The sequence below is a fragment of the Drosophila yakuba genome, unplaced genomic scaffold (assembly GCF_016746365.2).
Source record: "Drosophila yakuba strain Tai18E2 unplaced genomic scaffold, Prin_Dyak_Tai18E2_2.1 Segkk4_quiver_pilon_scaf, whole genome shotgun sequence".
Classification (NCBI taxonomy): Eukaryota; Metazoa; Arthropoda; class Insecta; order Diptera; family Drosophilidae; genus Drosophila; species Drosophila yakuba.
In genome coordinates, this window is record NW_025048816.1 from 65,492 (window position 1) to 73,678 (window position 8,187).

Genomic DNA, 8,187 nt, shown 5'->3' on the forward strand with positions numbered 1-8,187 from the left:
CTTATATGGAAGTTATATCTCCCTGTGAGGTGCGTTTCAACCAGCAGCATGGCGTCGATGTGATTTACGTTTAGGAATTGAGTTATTTCAAGTTTATGCCGTGAAACGCCGTTGGCATTCCACGTGGATATACGTAGATTAGTCATTTATTATTTGGACTGTTGTGCTACAAGCAACTGAATTACCATGTTCTGGTTCTGAACAAGGGTTTGTTGTTTTCATGTATGACATAAGTTCATCATACTTTGTTGCATGGTGAACATCATAGATTCCAATTTGCTTTGCGGTTGCACTGGAACCTGCTGAGCATTTTCTGAGTGAGGCTGGGGCGGATTTTCCATGCCTGTTCTTAGTGCTTCGGTGTAGGAGATTCCCTTGGTTGTATTTAGCTGCCCAAATGATGATCTGGCTGCCTTTTCGAAATGTTGTTGGTGCGTAGCTGTCGCTCGTCGCATGCGACTCTTCAGCTCCTTGTAGACCGCACAGCCTCTGTAGTTTGCCGTATGGTTTCCTCCACAATTGCCACATTTTTTCATTTGGAGGTCTTCTTTGTTTGCGGGGCAGTTTACGGAGTTGTGGAAGTCTCCGCAGACTACGCAGACCGTCCGAAGTGTGCAGTATGTCTTGTGTCCATACTCTTGGCAGTTTGTGCATTGAACAGGGCCGTTGCGTTTGTGGGGTTCTTCCACGGTGATTCTTCGATGCAGTAAGAGCTGCAGCTTGTAGATCGGGTGCACTTCGTTTTTCTTTAAGGCTTGGCTATCTGGTTCGAGTTCGACCTTGAAAAGTGGTTGCGGTTTTTTATTTCTGTTAACAATATTGCTAACATTTTTGGCACAGAAGCCCCTGGCCTTAAGGGCTTCCTGAATTTCGGAGGGGGTGACGTCAGGTTCTATACCTTTTAGCACAACTTGCAGTCCCTAGCTGCTTTTTAGTTGATAGGTGTAAAAGTTCTTTTTTGTGTCTTCCAGGTATTTAGACACAGCTCGGAAGTGTTCTTCAGACTTCGTTTGAACCTTTGTTTCGTGAATGTTCCCTTTAATAAGCGGAACAACATGGAAATTCTCGTCCCCGACCAGCGCAACAATTTTGTTGACCAGGGCGCTTGAACTTTTTTCCCTTTCGTAAATAGGGGGAGGCTTAGGTTTCCTTTGGGTCTCCTGCCCCTGTCCGCCTCTGCTAAGATGGAGAATCGGCTTTCATTGGAGCTCCTCGTTTGATCGGTGCTTTTGTTGGTTCGATTGATCTTGGGTTTATTGCCAACCGTGTTGGGTGGACTAAGCTTGCGCTTAATCTGGATGTAGCGGTCCATGCCGGTCTGTATAGCCGGGACCGCTTGTTGCTTATCGAGGCTAACTGTTTTTGTTGCCATTTTATTTTGTTGTGCGGCCGTTGGGACCGAACTCGCAGTATTGGTAGTTGATTTAATTATTGGTGGTGAGTTTGCTGCAGAAATTTTAGCACTGCTTGTTGTTGGAGCTTTATTCAGCGAAGCCGGCGGTGATGGGGTTTGGCATTGGTAACTCCATGATGCGGGAGTTGGGAGGGTGAGCAAGAGCTGGCTCTCTTGCTGTCGACGGTCAGTAGAGTCGAGTTGCTCTTTGTCGACTTCTGAGAAATAGGAGTAGCAAGCATTTCTTGGGTTGACGGAGCTTCTACGCTCATTCTTTTGATCGCTGCTCATTTTTTCGAGCTTGTTGTGCGTGGCACTTATTCGTTTAAATTAAATTAAATTAAAATTACGCGCCCAACGTTCGCACCTCAGCACTGGTCTTACAGTTGATGTGGCAACGCCACTCGCTCATGATCGCCCTCCAAGATAAGTTGGCAGCGCTGTCAGCTGTTTTATCAGCTGCAAAAATTGCAAACTTATATATTTTGCTAACCACCTGCAACACGCGGTCATTCAGCACGCCTAGGTTACGCGCAGAACTATGGCACAAGTCCACCATTTGTTTTTGCAGATTTGCCGCTAACACTGTTCAGCACAACCACGTTAACACGAGATTTTCAAGCAGCGCTATCGAAAGACGTCCGCTTCCACGAATGTGTAGAGACAGATTTCTGATTTAGTTTTTATGAGAAAAAATGAATGTATTTTTCGTTAATTGACAAATTCCTAATTATTTGTTTTCGTAAGAAAGAATGTATGTATTTTTCGTTCGCTAATAGAAAATAAACTTACATTTTTATTTGGTCTTCTATTTTCTTTTTTTTTTACCTATAGGGGGGGGGGGGGGGGAGTGACCATTGAGAGTCACGATATGTCACATAGGGGGGGAGGGGGTCAAAATGGCCCAAAATTAGCGTCACGAGGTTTATGGACGGCCCCTCACTGGGGTTGCAACATAGCCATCCTATGGCATGCTGCAGGCACCGGACACGATCCACCCAAAAACTGTTTTCTGGGCGACCGGCATTCCCTTGTCGGAGGTCAGGAATCCGCATTGGATGACCTTAGGATAAATGTCTGCTCCATGGAGACGGTAGCAGGCCGATGAAACTGGTCATCAGCCAACATGATGTCCTGGAACTTGGACACCACTGTGTCGCTCAATGCCCGGACATGTGTGCGGATCCGCACGTATCGATGAGTGCTGCGGTCTCAAAGGTCTTCGTCCCGGTCTCCAACCTTGACCAGAGCTGTCGGAAGGACGTTCACGCTGTGGCGTTGCATCAGCGACGAGAGCGCTCCATGTGGAGCAGCGTGTGGTGGGATCGGTCGCACTTCCTGCAACGTTCACCGCTTCGGCAGTCTCCTGTGGAATGCTCGTGAGCGAGGCAATTGGCGCAGTATTTGTTGATAAGGACTGCTTGCAGACGCTTTTCAGCGCTGAACTTTAGGAACCTCGCGCACTTCCGAAGAGGATGGGTACCGCGTCAGACTCGGCAACGGTAGGATTGAATACCTCGGGTACGTCTACTCTCCAAGGCACGAGAACTGCGTGCGTTTAGCTGACGAGGGGCCATGCTGCGGGTAGTTCAATGTCGAAAGGAGATCGAAAACGAAATGAAAAAGAATGGATGATTAGTGCTAGTGAACTACCATTGAGGACTAGAGGCGCGCCTATTTATTGTGGAGATTCGGAAGACTCCGTCGGCAAAGGCACCACTTTTGCCACTGGAGTACGGATATTTACTACACGGACGTTACCGTCGGCTCCTGGGAAGACAGACTCAATTCTGCCGAGCCGCCACTCATTAGGGGGTAAGTTGTCGTCCTTGATGACGACCATGTCATCGATGCGAAGATTTTTGGTCGGGGCCTGCCATTTAGTGCGCTTACGGAGTTCCATAGTTTTCCATAGGGTATTCTCTGCGCTGAGTGTTTAAAATTAGGAACCACTCGGCGGCGGCGATGCCGGCAAATGCACATCAGATGGAGATGTCTGCTTCCTGCACCGCTGTATGAAGCGATGAACATAAGCGAGGACCCATAGTGCTTTCTCAAGCTTGGAAAAACGTTCCAACAACTCTTTAGAAGGAGCTATTGCGAGATGGACTTTCAGAGCACGCTTCTTCAGATCGGTCACCGGAGCGTTGTCGACCTGACTTGGCCATTGCGTGGATTTTGCAACCAATTCTTTCTTTTACCAACTTTATTAGTATATTCTCCAACTCCCAAAATTTTGTGAGTAGTTTGTCCAGTGAATTATCGTACGCGTGGGAGATCTGCGTCGAAAAGGAGGAAATTCTGCTTTGTGCTGAGGCTGACACTGGCCCAGTTAATACCCAGCCGAAAATGGTATCTTGCCCTAAGAGAGACACATATGTTGGTTTTTTCTCCACTCAGAAGCACCGAAGGCAGAATTTCGGTTCCGATTAGGACATCTATTAGTGCGCTCTCATAGAATTTTGGATCCGCTAGTGGAAAATCAGGAAGATCCCGAAGGAAATTTAGCGGAATTGGGTAGGAAGGCAGATTTCCGGCTAGTTGAGGGAGGACATAGGCCGTCGTCTCCAACTGCAACGCGGGCCTAGTCGGAGATCGGATGGTGAAACTGCAGAGCTGCTTGGACTGAGCTGCTACTGTTTGGTTTAAGCCCGAGACTTGGGCTTGAACCACCTGGAATGCCAATCTAATTAGATTGAACAGTCGCTTGGTTATAAAGTCGATCAGGGCGCGTGCCTTAAAGGTAATGCCCAGATGGAAAATATTGATCACGGCAGTGCCAAGAAGAATAGCTCTTGAGCCCGTGGCGAAATAATTTTGAACACCGGCTTGCTCATTAGGAACGAAATTGGCTTGATTAGTAGAATTTGGCCTTGCAGGATTTGAAGGACTTGAATTGCTGGAAAAGGGGTTGTTTCGGTTCAACAGCGTGTGATGCCGGCCACGGCAAGTAAAACAATTGTGCGTGCTTTTGCACTCACGAAGCCGATGTCCCTTTTCAAAGCAGAGCAAGCATAACTGCTTCCGTTTAATGTAGGCTGACCGGTCGTCAACCGACATTTAAAAAAAAAACGCGGACATACACGGACAGGATGGTTTTCCTTGTTGCACAAGTCGCAACTTTTGGATTTTGGAGCCACTTTCGTCTCGTGGGCATGCGACTCTTCAGCTCCTTGTAGACCGCACAGCCTCTGTAGTTTGCCGTATGGTTTCCTCCACAATTGCCACATTTTTTCATTTGGAGGTCTTCTTTGTTTGCGGGGCAGTTTACGGAGTTGTGGAAGTCTCCGCAGACTACGCAGACCGTCCGAAGTGTGCAGTATGTCTTGTGTCCATACTCTTGGCAGTTTGTGCATTGAACAGGGCCGTTGCGTTTGTGGGGTTCTTCCACGGTGATTCTTCGATGCAGTAAGAGCTGCAGCTTGTAGATCGGGTGCACTTCGTTTTTCTTTAAGGCTTGGCTATCTGGTTCGAGTTCGACCTTGAAAAGTGGTTGCGGTTTTTTGTTTCTGTTAACAATATTGCTAACATTTTTGGCACAGAAGCCCCTGGCCTTAAGGGCTTCCTGAATTTCGGAGGGGGTGACGTCAGGTTCTATACCTTTTAGCACAACTTGCAGTCCCTAGCTGCTTTTTAGTTGATAGGTGTAAAAGTTCTTTTTTGTGTCTTCCAGGTATTTAGACACAGCTCGGAAGTGTTCTTCAGACTTCGTTTGAACCTTTGTTTCGTGAATGTTCCCTTTAATAAGCGGAACAACATGGAAATTCTCGTCCCCGACCAGCGCAACAATTTTGTTGACCAGGGCGCTTGAACTTTTTTCCCTTTCGTAAATAGGGGGAGGCTTAGGTTTCCTTTGGGTCTCCTGCCCCTGTCCGCCTCTGCTAAGATGGAGAATCGGCTTTCATTGGAGCTCCTCGTTTGATCGGTGCTTTTGTTGGTTCGATTGATCTTGGGTTTATTGCCAACCGTGTTGGGTGGACTAAGCTTGCGCTTAATCTGGATGTAGCGGTCCATGCCGGTCTGTATAGCCGGGACCGCTTGTTGCTTATCGAGGCTAACTGTTTTTGTTGCCATTTTATTTTGTTGTGCGGCCGTTGGGACCGAACTCGCAGTATTGGTAGTTGATTTAATTATTGGTGGTGAGTTTGCTGCAGAAATTTTAGCACTGCTTGTTGTTGGAGCTTTATTCAGCGAAGCCGGCGGTGATGGGGTTTGGCATTGGTAACTCCATGATGCGGGAGTTGGGAGGGTGAGCAAGAGCTGGCTCTCTTGCTGTCGACGGTCAGTAGAGTCGAGTTGCTCTTTGTCGACTTCTGAGAAATAGGAGTAGCAAGCATTTCTTGGGTTGACGGAGCTTCTACGCTCATTCTTTTGATCGCTGCTCATTTTTTCGAGCTTGTTGTGCGTGGCACTTATTCGTTTAAATTAAATTAAATTAAAATTACGCGCCCAACGTTCGCACCTCAGCACTGGTCTTACAGTTGATGTGGCAACGCCACTCGCTCATGATCGCCCTCCAAGATAAGTTGGCAGCGCTGTCAGCTGTTTTATCAGCTGCAAAAATTGCAAACTTATATATTTTGCTAACCACCTGCAACACGCGGTCATTCAGCACGCCTAGGTTACGCGCAGAACTATGGCACAAGTCCACCATTTGTTTTTGCAGATTTGCCGCTAACACTGTTCAGCACAACCACGTTAACACGAGATTTTCAAGCAGCGCTATCGAAAGACGTCCGCTTCCACGAATGTGTAGAGACAGATTTCTGATTTAGTTTTTATGAGAAAAAATGAATGTATTTTTCGTTAATTGACAAATTCCTAATTATTTGTTTTCGTAAGAAAGAATGTATGTATTTTTCGTTCGCTAATAGAAAATAAACTTAAATTTTTATTTGGTCTTCTATTTTCTTTTTTTTTTACCTATAGGGGGGGGGGGGGGAGTGACCATTGAGAGTCACGATATGTCACATAGGGGGGGAGGGGGTCAAAATGGCCCAAAATTAGCGTCACGAGGTTTATGGACGGCCCCTCACTGGGGTTGCAACATAGCCATCCTATGGCATGCTGCAGGAACCGGACACGATCCACCCAAAAACTGTTTTCTGGGCGACCGGCATTCCCTTGTCGGAGGTCAGGAATCCGCATTGGATGACCTTAGGATAAATGTCTGCTCCATGGAGACGGTAGCAGGCCGATGAAACTGGTCATCAGCCAACATGATGTCCTGGAACTTGGACACCACTGTGTCGCTCAATGCCCGGACATGTGTGCGGATCCGCACGTATCGATGAGTGCTGCGGTCTCAAAGGTCTTCGTCCCGGTCTCCAACCTTGACCAGAGCTGTCGGAAGGACGTTCACGCTGTGGCGTTGCATCAGCGACGAGAGCGCTCCATGTGGAGCAGCGTGTGGTGGGATCGGTCGCACTTCCTGCAACGTTCACCGCTTCGGCAGTCTCCTGTGGAATGCTCGTGAGCGAGGCAATTGGCGCAGTATTTGTTGATAAGGACTGCTTGCAGACGCTTTTCAGCGCTGAACTTTAGGAACCTCGCGCACTTCCGAAGAGGATGGGTACCGCGTCAGACTCGGCAACGGTAGGATTGAATACCTCGGGTACGTCTACTCTCCAAGGCACGAGAACTGCGTGCGTTTAGCTAACGAGGGGCCATGCTGCGGGTAGTTCAATGTCGAAAGGAGATCGAAAACGAAATGAAAAAGAATGGATGATTAGTGCTAGTGAACTACCATTGAGGACTAGAGGCGCGCCTATTTATTGTGGAGATTCGGAAGACTCCGTCGGCAAAGGCACCACTTTTGCCACTGGAGTACGGATATTTACTACACGGACGTTACCGTCGGCTCCTGGGAAGACAGACTCAATTCTGCCGAGCCGCCACTCATTAGGGGGTAAGTTGTCGTCCTTGATGACGACCATGTCATCGATGCGAAGATTTTTGGTCGGGGCCTGCCATTTAGTGCGCTTACGGAGTTCCATAGTTTTCCATAGGGTATTCTCTGCGCTGAGTGTTCAAAATTAGGAACCACTCGGCGGCGGCGATGCCGGCAAATGCACATCAGATGGAGATGTCTGCTTCCTGCACCGCTGTATGAAGCGATGAACATAAGCGAGGACCCATAGTGCTTTCTCAAGCTTGGAAAAACGTTCCAACAACTCTTTAGAAGGAGCTATTGCGAGATGGACTTTCAGAGCACGCTTCTTCAGATCGGTCACCGGAGCGTTGTCGACCTGACTTGGCCATTGCGTGGATTTTGCAACCAATTCTTTCTTTTACCAACTTTATTGGTATATTCTCCAACTCCCAAAGTTTTGTGAGTAGTTTGTCCAGTGAATTATCGTACGCGTGGGAGATCTGCGTCGAAAAGGAGGAAATTCTGCTTTGTGCTGAGGCTGACACTGGGCCAGTTAATACCCAGCCGAAAATGGTATCTTACCCTAAGAGAGACACATATGTTGGTTTTTTCTCCACTCAGAAGCACCGAAGGCAGAATTTCGGTTCCGATTAGGACATCTATTAGTGCGCTCTCATAGAATTTTGGATCCGCTAGTGGAAAATCAGGAAGATCCCGAAGGAAATTTAGCGGAATTGGGTAGGAAGGCAGATTTCCGGCTAGTTGAGGGAGGACATAGGCCGTCGTCTCCAACTGCAACGCGGGCCTAGTCGGAGATCGGATGGTGAAACTGCAGAGCTGCTTGGACTGAGCTGCTACTGTTTGGTTTAAGCCCGAGACTTGGGCTTGAACCACCTGGAATGCCAATCTAATTAGATTGAAC